We start from the raw sequence: 13,316 nt of genomic DNA, 5'->3' as shown, positions 1-13,316 counted from the left end.
AAACCCAGATTTTTAATATGAAATCAAAGTCTTCAAACCTTGTAGGTGTCATAAAAAGCACGCTGAGGACCACTAGTTTGCAACTGCCAATCTAAAGTATCATAGACATTATATCACTTTAACCATGAAAAAAAAAGTATGTGAGGCAGAAAATGGAAGCAACCATGCCTAATTTATTGTTGCATACTTTTTCTGTATACCAAGAGCTTCCTTTGCACTAGCATCTGAAACTATATTCAGAATGACATTGGTTTTCATAAAAGTATTGATCCTCACAACTCTTTATAGTCTTGCACCTAGCACAGCAGAGTGAAACACTTTAAATAGCACTTGTTCCTTGAGTATATATGGAAAAAAGTGAAGTATTGATAAGTGTTCAGCTAATATGAGCAGCATCTCAGGAGTCTGCAATTCTTGAATTACCAGGGAGTATTTTTACCATTTTCCCCCGGTGAAAGGCCTATTTTGAGAGACTTACCCTCCAAAATGAGTGCATTAAGTCATATTACTTTTTTTTTTTCTTTTTGAGACAGGGCCTTACTCTGTTGCCCAGGCTGGAGTGCAGTGGCATGATAGTTACAGGAAAGGAGTCCCAATCCAGACCCCAAGAGAGGGTTCTTGGATCTTGCACAAGAAAGAATTCAGGGTGATCCCGCAATGTGAATTAAAAGCAAGTTTATTAAGAAAGTAAAGGAGGAGGGGCACGGTGGCTCACGCCTGTAATCCCAGCACTTTGGGAGGCCGAGACAGGTGGATCACGAGGTCAGGAGATCAAGACCATCCTGGTTAACACGGTGAAACCCTGTCTCTACTAAAAATACAAAAAGATTAGCCAGGTGTGGTGGCGGGCGCCTGTAGTCCCAGCTACTCTGGAGGCTGAGGCAGGAGAATGGTGTGAACCCGGGAGGTGAAGCTTGCAGTAAGCCGAGATCATGCCACTGCACTCCAGCCTGGGTGACAGTGGGAGACTCCATCTCAAAAAAAAAAAAAAAAGAAAAAGAAAGTAAAGGAATAAAAGAATGGCTACTCCATAGACAGAGCAGCCGCGAGGGCTGCTGGTTGCCCATTTTTATGGTTATTTCTTGATGATATGCTAAACAAGGGGTGGATTTTTCATGCCTCCTCTTTTTAGACCATATAGGATAACTTCTTGATGTTGCCATGGCATTTGTAAACTGTCATGGTGCTGGTAGGAGTGTAGCAGGGAGGATGATGGGAGGTCACTGTTGTCACTATTTTGGTTTTGGTGGGTTTTGGCCAGCTCCTTCACTGCAACCTGTTTTATCACCAAGGTCTTTATGACTGGTATTTTGTGCTGACCTTCTATGTCATCCTGTGACTTAGAATGCCTTAACCATTAGGGAATGCAGCCCAGTAGTTTCAGCCTCATTTTTCCCAGCTCCTATTTAAGATGGAGTTGCTCTGGTTCACATGCCTCTGACATGATCACAGCTCACTGCAGCCTCCACCTCCTGGGTTCAAGAGATACTCCTGCCTCACCCTCCGAAGGTGCTGGGACTACAGGTGTGTGCCACCATGCTCAGCTAATTTTTGTATTTTTTGTAGAGACGGGGTTTTTCCATGTTGCCCAGGCTGGTCTCAAACTCCTGGGCTCAAGCAATCCTTCTGTCTCAGCCTCCCCAAGTAGTGGGATTACAGGCATGTCCCACCATGCCCAGACTAATATTTACTTTTAATCAGACTAAGATAGGGTTACTACTTGAGTTGCTATGGCTCCAGCTGAAAGCCTGTGCAGTCATATCATGGGTAAACATTTGCTTTATGCTAAAAATATGGTGGACCTGGCATTACAGCTATTACAAATCTCCTAAGGTGTCTCAGGTAGTGTATTAGTTACTTTTCATACTGCTATGAAGAAATACTCGAGACTGGGTAATTTATAAAGGAAAAGAGGTTTAATGTACTCACAGTTCCACAAGGCTGGGGAGGCCTCAGAATCATGGTGGAAGGCAAACAAGGAGCAAAGGTACATCTTACATGGCAGCAGGCAAGAGAGCATGTGCAGGGAAACTGCCTTTTATAAAACCATCAGATTTAGTGAGATGTATTCACTATCACGAGAACAGTATGGGAAAAACCTGCCCCCATGATTCGATTACCTCCTACCAGGTCCCTCCCACGACACATGGGGATTATGGGAGCTACAATTCATGATGAAATTCGGGTGGGGGCACAGCCAAACCATATCGGGTAGCAACTACTTAGGGTCGGTTTTGCAGGTGGTAAAGCTATTTACCAAGATAGTTGTAGGTAAAGAAAGGCAGATTTATTAGATAAATTATGAAAATATGTTGCAATGGGCAGCTCAGCTGAGAAGGGGCTACCTGCAAAGAGGCAAGGCTGGAGAAAAGTTTTATAGGGTCATGCTTAAGGGTGCTACGTGTGGAATGAGGTCATTGTACCCACAGGTTGTTTGTGATTAGCTGTCTCTAACAATTGTTCATACAATAATTGTTCATTATTCTCCTCAACTTCGGGCTCTCCCCAACCTGGGGACCCTTCCTTATTGTTGCTTACTTATCAGGACTCCACATAAGGGTGTGGAAACTTCATTCATTCATATCTTCAACACAAATTTTAGGTAGCCTGTTTTTTAAAAAATTTATTCAACAAATATTTAGTCTGAGCCACTGTTACTTATTACCCTCCCTACTTCTGTATGGACTTTTAACTATCTCTGACACTATTCACTATTCTTCCACATTCTCTATTATTTACACCTATGGTAAAATTTGCCAGTTTGACCATGCAACTAATACTGACGGGGAATATATAGAGTCTAGAAGAAAATATACAGGTCCTTAGAGGCTGCTCTGCCAACAAAACCATAATGCAGGAACAAACATCATAACTATGCCAAATAATCAATCCTACAATGTCCAAAATTTTACTTTAAAACTGGAATTTCCAGACTTCCTTTCTGCATTAACCAGTTTAACTAGATAGTAATGAAATATCCCTCTACTTTATGCTGTGATAGTTTATTTATTTATTTGAGACAGAGTTTCGCTCTTGTTGCCCAGGCTGGAGTGCAATGGCGCAATCTCAGCTCACCACAACCTCCGCCTCCCAGGTTCAAGTGATTCTCCTGCCTCAGCCTCCTGAGTAGCTGGGATTACAGGCATGTACCACCACACCCAGCTAAGTTTGTATTTTTAGTAGAGATGGGGGTTTCTCCATGTTGGTCAGGCTGGTCTAGAACCCCTGACCTCAGGTGATACCCCTGCCTCAGCCTCCAAATGTGCTGGGATTACAGGCATGAGCCACCGTGCCTGGCCAGAAAATTTTAAACACACAAACTCTCAAGTGGCCTAATTCCCTCTCACCAAACCAGTCAAAATACAGACAAAAGAGAATAACTATATTAGTTATTGTACAAACAAAAAAGACTGATAAATTGTGAATGATGCATGATTTTTAATTACAAGTAAACTGGGCAAATGCTTCTGCATTATTTAAAGCTAAAAGGTGATCAGTGGAAACTTTCCTCTGTTAGTACTCTAATACTTTTTATATTTATCAGCTCACTACAACCTGTGCCTACCAGGTTCAAGCGATTCTCCTGTCTCAGCCACCTGAGTAGCCGAGACCACAGGCATGCACTACCATGCCCGGCTAATTTTGTATTTTTAATAGAGACAGGGTTTCACCGTGTTGGCCATGCTGGTCTTGAACTCCTGACCTCAACCGATCCGCCTGCCTTGGCCTCCCAAAGTTTTGGGATTACAAGCGTGAGCCACCGCGCCCAGCCTTATTATAATTATTATTTAAATCTCTTTTGCTCTCTCCTTCAAGAGAGACCTCATCTCATTCAGTGGCATCCATTTATTTATTCATCTTCTGCCTCCTGGGCTCGAGAGATCCTCCTGCATGAGTCTCCCAAGTAGCTGGGACTACAGGCTCACACCACCATGCTTGGCTAATTTTTGTAGTTTTGGAGAGACAGGCTCTTGCCATGTTGCCTAGGCTGGTCTCAAACTCCTGGGCTCAGCTGATCCACCTGCCTTCGCCTCCCAAAGCACTGGGATTATAGACATGAGCCACCACGCCCAGCCCCAAGTACTTTTACACAAAATGCAAACACTATTCTTCTATCATAAAAGTGATACCACAGCTTCTGTGAAGTTTTGCCAGGTAGTACTCATAATTACCTTGGGTAAACTTTTTGATGTTAAACTGTATCTTCTTATTACGAGTTTTTCCATTGTATTAACTACTTTTACAACAACGCAAATAACAAGTTATTTAACAAACCATTTAGAAATTTCTGTACTATGGTCCCGATAATGTAAAATATATTAATGCCTATTACATTCAGATAAATTATACACTTGGAAACTACATACTTATGACTTACAGAAACTTACATAAACAAATTATACAAATTATATGCTCAATTTTTAGGTATATAGTCTTAAATTAAGCTTAAATATACATTCTCAAGATAAATTAACAGTTCAGGGCTTCATAACTTGAAATCTGTGGAAGATGACATTGGAGACAACAGAACTCTGGTGGAATTCTTAGGTGGAATTTGCTGAAACTTTTTTTTTTTTTGAGACGGAGTCTTGCTCTGTTGCCCAGGCTGGAGTGCAGTGGTGCAATCTCAGCTCACTGCAAGCTCCGCCTCCCGGGTTCACGCCATTCTTCTGCCTCAGCCTCCTGAGTAGCTGGGACTACAGGCGCCCACCACCACGCCCGGCTAATTTTTTGTATTTTTAGTAGAGATGGGGTTTTACCATGTTAGCCAGGATGGTCTCGATCTCCTGACCTTGTGATCCGCCCACCTTAGCCTCCCAAAGTGAAACTTTTCTTTAAAATAGAGATGGGATCTTGCTGTATTGCCCAGGCTCATCTCAAACTCCTTGCCTTAAGTGGTCCTCCCACCTCAGCCTCCCAAAGTGCTGGGATTACAAGCGTGAACCATTACATCCAAGTGAAACTTCTTGAGATAGTTACATAATTTTTAAATCTGCTGGTGTAGAATTTAATAAAGTGTAGAACTGAATAAATATTAAATATTAGATCAAATTTCTCATGTTTACCCTAAAGTATAAAGATTTATCTTAAAGCACTGATTTTCACAAAATAACATCAGTGTGAAATTGGAAAAGAAGCCAAATATTTTATTTCATGTATCTGGGAAATGAGGGGCTTTAGTCAACTGAATCTGCCCAAAACTAAAAAGCATTCATTAAAAAGTACTTAACTCAGAAATTATAAAAATAGAAGACATCAATAAAATACATTCTACACAGAATACGCCAATCATAGACTACTCTTTTTTGATAATAAAAAACGTACTTACTGAGCCAGTTGTGGTGGCTCATGCCTATAATCCCAGCACCTTGGAAGGCCAATGAGAGTGGATCAGTTGAGGCCAGGAGTTTGAGACCAGCCTGGCCAACATGGCGAAACGCCGTCTCTACTAAAAATACAAAAATGAGCCGGGCATGGTGACAATCACCTGTAATCCCAGGTACTTTGAAGGATGAGGCAGGATAATTGTTTGAACTCAGGAGGTGGAGATTGCAGTGAGTCGAAATCATGCCACTGCACTCCAGCCTGGGTGACAGAGTGAGTCTCTGTCTCAAAAAAAAAAAAAAAAGAAAAGAAAAAAAGTCAGTTACAGTGGCTCATGCCTGTAATCCCAGAACTTTGGGAGGCCGAGGCAGGCGGATTACAAGGTCAGGAGATCGAGGCCATCCTGGCCAACATGGTGAAACCTCTCTACTAAAAATGCAAAAATTAGGCCGGGCGCGGTGGCTCACATCTGTAATCCCAGCACTTTGGGAGGCCGAGGTGGTCAGATCACGAGGTCAGGAGATTGAGACCATCCTGGCTAACACAGTGAAACCCCGTCTCTACTAAAAATACAAAAAATTAGCTGGGCGTGGTGGCAGGCACCTGTAGTCCCAGCTACTTGGGAGGCTGAGGCAGAATGGCATGAACCCGGGAGGCAGAGCTTGCAGTGAGCCGAGATCCCACCACTGCACTCCAGCTTAGGTGACAGAGCCAGACTGTGTCTCAAAAACAGGAAAGAAAATAAAAGAAAATTTGGACTATTGCCAATTACAAATATTTTTAGAGAAGATTCGAAACAGTAACTGTGGATGATGGAAACAATAGTTATGATAAAAGTCTGATGAAACTTCCCAGTTCACAAGGAAATTTAATTACTTAAATGCGGCATTTTAAGACAGTAATCAGAATCATGACTGAGAGCATCATGTCAGGACCACCAGACTTTTATAAATTTCATGTAATCTTCAGAAATAATTAATAACTTTTTTTTTAGATAGATTCTACCTCTGTCACCCAGGCGGGAGTGCAGTGGCATGATCTCGACTCACTGCAACCTCCGCCTCCTGGGTTCAAGCAATTCTCCTGTCTCAGCCTCCCGAGTAGCTGAGACTACAGACATGTGCCACTAGGCATGGCTAATTTTTGTATTTTTAGTGGAGACAGGGTTTCACCCTATTAGTCAGGCTGGTCTCGAACTCCCGACCTCAGGTGATCCACCTGCCTTTGTCTCCCAAAGTGCTGGGATTACAGGCATGAGTGACGGTGCCCAGCCATTCATGACATGTTTATACAAATATAACTTTAGCAAATATTTAGCATAACTATCAAAATTACAAATCATAACATCTTAAATTTGTATAAATGTGTGTAATTTTTGGAACACGTATATCAACAACATACCCATAAATATAACTGAGATGAGATCTAATGTCACCTCACTTGACAGTGCCCTCCCATGCAGTATCACCACATTTGACAATGCCCACCCATTTAATCTACCAAATAAATCAAATCACTTAATACCTCTTCAAGATGAGACATACATTCTTTAGACTCCCCAAGGGACGCAGCTGAAAAATCCCAAAGTTAATTTTAAGCCAAAAAGACTTGATTTAGGATTTTGACACTGGAAAAACCCATCAAAGACGTCAAGTTTGAAAACACTTGATCAAAACAGAATTACAGGTCACTATTAAAAGAGTATTCCTTTAACCAGAGACTTCCAAAGCAATACAGAAACTTACATGGATATAAAAACCTTAACCCTTTTAAAGCTCAGTTTTGCTAAGTGATCAAAAGGGGTACTTGAATTGAATCGACACGGGAAGAGTGTGTACAGGGTTATGAGTGTAGGCAAATGGTTACTTTGGTCATATCTCCATTTGCCACCTGATTACACATGAGAATGGCATCTTTACTCACCAGAAAGCCAGTATTATAGGAGGTGTAGGAGGCATTCTTGGACTTGAGACAAGAACATTGTTGTGTAGAAATTTCATTGACTGTGTTAAAATTATTCTCCGTGGGCTGGAGAACACATAACATGGCCTTTAGAATGAGACAGGCATTGATTGGATGCAAGGTGTCCACACTTACTAGCTGTGTGACATTGGACAAAGTGCTTCATCATTCTGAGACTCAGTTTTTAAAGGAAAAACAACTAACTACCTTGCAAGCTTGCTAGCAGGTTTAAGTGTAATAATATGTGGGAATGACTGCACCGTGACTAACACGTAGTGACAGCTTAATTAATGTTAACCCTTATCATTATCATATAAGAATGTGAGTTGCATAAGAGAGGAATCCTGTCAGTTCATTCTCTGCTGTGTCCCCAAGACCATGAATCATGGCTGGCACGTAGTAGGCTTTTAATAATATTTGTTCAACAAGTATTTGGCAGTCTTGGAGGGCAGAAAATTAGGTGGGGAAGATTTTTAAATAACATTTTTTAAAAAGTCACATTGTCCTACAATATCGATTTTTCTTGCATATTTAGGAAATTGAGGGTTTTTTCCTAAAACATGCGGACATATGGGAAATAGGATGCAACATTTGCACTAATGTTTCAGACACAGTTAGAGGTTTCCCAGAGATTTTGTGCTGGGGAGGCTGCTTGCTACAAGCTCCCAAAGCTCTGGGAGGACATAGTATTCATTCCTCCGTCAGCAGAAGCGGTGAGGCAAGAAGCGCTGGGGAGCACCCAGCCTTGGACTTTTAGCATAGTGTGTCAGGTCTTCATAGTTTGGGCCCAGGGCACAGAGAAGTCACAGTTCTCTGGCATCCTGTGACCTTTACCCTCTTTGCCAAGGGAAAATGTGGCCCACTAAAGCAAGAAACTTGACGGCATGGGTCACCCCAGCCCTGGCATCTGCCCAGAGCCTGAGAAGGAAGGAACAATGATCCTCCAGCTACCTCACAGGGCTGGCACGGGTGGCCACTGCCCTGGCATCACCCAGCTGTGTCCGGCAGCCTGAACCCCATCTGTGGGGATGTGAGGAGGAAAATACAAAAGTCCTTAGGTGAGCACTGAGAAGGCAGATGCAGCAGAAGCCTCCAGGGTGGAACTACCCAGTCTTGGACCTATGGTGGAGACAGAGCATAGCTGGCGATCATGTGTACTTACACTCTAAGGTCACCTGGTTGCACTATGGCCTCATCTGTGGCTCTGAAAATGAAGATTTGGAAGGAGATCATCACAGCTAATGTTTAACAAACCCCTCCTGTGTGCCAAATCATTCACCCCTCGCAACAACCGAATGAGCTAAGCATTCTCATTATATATAGTTTATGGAGAAGGAAGTGCAGACATAAAGAGGTGAATTATCTTACCCAGATCACACAGCTAATAATTGGTGGAGGCAGAATGGAATCTAAACAGTGTAGAATCTAAACAGAATAGAATCTAAACATGCATTGATTCGACAAGTGTTTATTGAGCACCTGCCATGGACAAGGCCTTGTGTGATTAAATAGGGTTATAATTAATAATACAAAAATGAGAAATCACTAATGCTTTTTAGACTTAACATTTTCTTTTTTTGTAGGTTTCAGGCACAGAACTGTATATCCAATAATAGTGAAATGGATCCCACTAATTATGACAGAAATGATGATACATTTAAATGACTTGGATGTTTTATAGGTATGATCTCATGAAACCTTGAGAGAAACTGAATGACGAATGAAACTATTGTTCCTGTTTCACACAGAAGAAAACTGAGGTTAAAAGGGGTAAAGTAATTTTGCATGGCATGAAGTAGAAATTCAAAGACAGGAATTTGAACTTGGTTCTGTCCTTTTCTGAAGCCCTTGACCACTATAGACTCAAACATCACCTTGTTTTTCCACGCATTCAACACTTTTTTTTAAATTGTCTAATAGGTTGGCACTCATCATGAGCCCCTGTTCTCATTCTGCAAATGGTGAAGCTCTCTATTGTCCTGACCCCACAGTTCCTGTCCCATGACCAGGGCCAGCTCACCAAGGAGCTGCAGCAGCACGTAAAGTCAGTGACATGCCCATGCGAGTACCTGAGGAAGGTGAGTGAGTGCAGACAGATGGGGCCTGGTGCCCTTGAGCAGTTCCCGGGTCTCAGCTGCTACACATCTCATAGCGGGTGATGCTGGGGGAAGCTTACGCAGTCACAGTACTGGCTTCTTCCTCTTTTTCTTTCCATACAAGTGGCTTAGGGATGGGGTAGAGTAGTTGACTTATTTGGATGAAAACCACTATCTTCTGTCAGAAACTCAAAAGGAATCATTGCTGGCATGGTAACCTAAAGAAAAACAACCAGACAAATGCCCAACGACACTTAAAAAGGTTATTTATTATCTTGCCAAGTTTAGGCTGGGCATGGTGACTCATGCCTGTAATCCCAGCATTTTGGGAGGCTGAGGCTGGTGGATCACCTGAGGCCAGGACTTCAAGACCAGCCTGACCAATATGGCAAAACCTCGTCCCTACTAAAAATACAAAAATTAGCCGGGCATGATGGTGTGAGCCTGTAGTCCCAGCTACTCAGGAGGCTGAGACAGGAGAATTGCTTAGATTCAGGAGGTGGAGGTTTTAGTGGGCCGAGATCACGCCATTGCACTCCAGACTGTGCGACAGAGCGAGACTCTGTCAAAAAAAAAAAAAAAATTATCCTGCAAAATTTGAAAAGGAAATTCAAATCAACAGCTTCTAAACTACTTTTTAACATGACTCATAATAAGAAATACATTCTACAGTACATATATATGTTCTATAATTTTGAATAAAAGAATTAACCACATCACATTTATTTTACAACATGTAATACATATTTTTTATTCTCCTTCATTTGTTTTGAATGCTCTGTGCAGTCTACAAAAAGTCCAATAGTAATAATTAAATTAGTCATTAAGTTGAACATTATCTTGTCTTTTAAAATGATAATCTCAAAAATGATCTTTTATTTTTGAGATTTATATAGATACACACACACACACACACACACACACACACACACACACACACATATACATATATATATATATATAGAGAGAGAGAGAGACAGAGTTTCACTCTGTCGCCCAGGCTGGAGTGCAGTGGCACAATCTTGGCTCACTGCAACCTCCGTCTCCCGGGTTCAAGCAATTCCTCTGCCTCAGCCTCTGAGTAGCTGGGACTACAGGTGTGCACCATCGTGCCCAGCTAATTTTTGTATTCTTAGTAGAGATGGGGTTTCACCATATTGGCCAGGCTCGTGGCAACTCCTGACCTCGTGATCTGCCCACCGCGGCCTCCCAAAGTGCTGGGACTATAGGTGTGAGCCGCTGCACCCGGTCCAAGATAAAATTATTTTAACAATATACTATGAAGAGAAAAACACTGGCTATGAAAGAATATGCATAGTTTTACCCTGTTTAAAAATAAAGATTGAAAGAATACATATGCATATAAGTTTACTTTTATTTTTGGTAACACTTTACTGCATTGTCTGAATATTGACAATCAGTATGCATTATGAAGCTACATGGCTAACATTGTGTACTCACTGTGTGTGCCAGGCCCTGGGTTCAATGCTCTACATGCACTTATATTTCATTTAATTCTCTCTGCAACCTGAGATGGTATAGCCACCTCATTTTACAGAGTTGAAACTGAGGCTCAGAGACTGAAAGTTAAGCCTGAGGTTACAGTCAATAAGAGGCAGAGCTGGAACTGAAACCTACATGTGTCTGACCACCAGTTCATGTTCTGATGGCAGGCTAGTCTGCATCACAGAGTGTGGAGTAGATGGTGCATGTCTGCTAGGATGGGCTAGGTGTCACTGTAGGTAACAAACAGCCCCAAACGATGGAAATGTACACCACTGAAGGCTCTTTTCCTGCCCATGCTGCACATCCTCTATGGCTCTCCTGTGCCCTGTGCCCCACATGCCCTCATCCTGCCATGAGAATAAAGGAGCAGCCTCCATATGGGAGCTGTCAGCTGCTCTAAGAGATGAAGGAGAGGGTGGCCAGTCTCAATGGCTCCCAACTCTTTTGCCTCGAGGTGACACGCTTCACTTCCACTCACATCTCCTGGGTCAAAGCAAATCCCATGGGTACATCCACTTTCAAGTGGCCCAGGAGAGAACCTGAAATACTCGGTGGACTCCATTAAGGCCGTCATATGGTGTCAGCCTGCATGGGAGACTGTGGAGGGGCAGAGGAGGAGAGTGGGAAACTGATGGGAAATGACAGGAGGACTAAGTCACCGCAGATTTGCTTTATCTTCAGCCAGGTGGAGTTTGTCCCAGAGCTGCACAAAATCATCACCAGCATGATTAAACAGAGTAGACTTCAGAAAAAGCAGTTTGGTCAGATGTAATCAGCAGTGAACTCAGAATCAATTGAGTGACATTGAGTCAGTAAATCTCTGACTGCCTCAGTTACCCCATATGATAGTTTTGAGGATGGGAACATTGAGAGAGTTGATTTGGAAGGATACCAAGAGTAAAAATTCCAACATTTTAGTTCCTTTAAGTTAAATCCAGGCACTGTCTTTCCTGCAAGTCTCCTGTTCCTTTCAGATTGCATAGGTGAGAGTGCTCAGATTAGGGCTGGAGGTTGTAAACTATTGCTCCCACACTGACAGTGCCCCCGTGTCGTGCATGTATTCTGTGCATTTTCCTGTGCTAAACACTCTCCCAAAACATCGTGGGGCCTGATTCTTCCTCTTTGTTCCAATGGCCCTGGGTGACTCAAGTGCCCATTCAATGACCAGGACACAGAGGTGTTAGAGAGATGCTCCATGAGGCCCCAGGTGCGAGCCTGTACCCTGCCGGAGCATGAGGCAAGGAACAGGGCATCGTCTGTGGGGATAGTGGGGGTAGTGGGGGTAGTAGTGGGGGCAGTGGTCAGCCAGGCTTGGTGACTCTACTTGCTCACCAGATGATCCTACACCTGCCACCTCCGATGGATCCACTGCCTCTGTGCCTGCCTGTACTGCTGATGCTCCAGTGGATAACTCAGCATCCCAGCCTAGGCCCAATGCCACTGAAGATGGACCTGCCCCCTGGGGACCCAGGAGTCCTACCACTCAGCTGTCCCCAGGAGTGCCCAGACCCTCATTCTTATCCAGGACCTAGGAGTCCTACCCCTGGCCTTCCCTCATCAGCCGTAAATGATGATTTACTGCTGTTACCATCATCACTGCCTTCAGTGACCAAGGGCCTTCCAAGGTGCCAACTCTGGAACGAAGGATGCCCTTGGGAGGTGATGACACTCAGGTACACGGGTGCTCAACAGATTGCTTCCTCCTATCCTCAGATGGCCTTTGCATGCATGCAGCCATTGGCACTCCCATTGTATGGAATGAAACCAGCCCAGGGTCACACAGCTGGTCAGCAGCAACATAGCTGGTCTCAAATCTAAGGTGCCTGGCCATGCCTCCATGAGGGACCGCCTGCAAGGGAGGTTGATCCTGGCTTTGGGGAGCCTTTCCTGGGCTGCACGAATAACCTCCATTGTTCGAGACCCCAAACTCTGCTCACATCTTCCTTTCCCTGTCTCTGCTTGGGCTATGATCACGGTGACTCTAGCAGCCCTTCATGGACATTATACTACTCTCTGCCATTCACTTTTGCTCTAATCTGACTTCAACCCCCACTTACTTGGTCTCTCCTTTTACAACCAACACAACCGAAATCTAGGGCTTCTTTTTTTTTTTTTTTTTTTTTTTGAGACAGAGTCTCATTCCATTCTGTCACCCACGCTGGAGTGCAATGGTACGATCTCGGCTCACTGCAACCTCCGCCTCCCGGGTCCAAGGGATTGTCCTGCCTCAGCCTCCTGAGTAGCTGGAATTACAGGCACCTGCCACCACACCCAGCTAATTTTTGTATTTTTAGTAGAGACAGAGTTTCACCATGTTGGCCAGGATGGTCTCGAACTTCTGACCTCGTGATCTGCCTGCCTCAGCCTCCCAAAGTACTGGGATTATAGGCGTGAGCCACCGCACCTGGACACGTTACTTAATATTTC

General features: G+C 43.5%; 1 long non-coding RNA gene across 2 annotated transcripts; it reads left to right on the top strand.

The window, feature by feature from the left end:
• The first annotated feature begins 8,823 nt into the window (after nt 1–8,823).
• On the top strand, nt 8,824–12,595 carry LOC101131206 (uncharacterized). Of its 2 annotated transcripts, none has more exons than XR_004067591.3 (3): nt 8,824–8,968; nt 9,208–9,365; nt 12,225–12,595. It is a non-coding gene; the product is annotated as an uncharacterized lncRNA (long non-coding RNA). The 2 variants fall into 2 exon arrangements; XR_008672618.2 differs by lacking the exon at nt 12,225–12,595 and adding an exon at nt 11,571–11,662.
• The last annotated feature ends 721 nt before the right edge of the window (nt 12,596–13,316 follow it).

This window comes from Gorilla gorilla, chromosome 18 (assembly GCF_029281585.2).
Source record: "Gorilla gorilla gorilla isolate KB3781 chromosome 18, NHGRI_mGorGor1-v2.1_pri, whole genome shotgun sequence".
Classification (NCBI taxonomy): domain Eukaryota; kingdom Metazoa; phylum Chordata; class Mammalia; order Primates; family Hominidae; genus Gorilla; species Gorilla gorilla.
The sequence above is the reverse complement of the archived record's forward strand: the minus strand, read 5'-3'. Positions and strand labels throughout refer to the sequence as shown.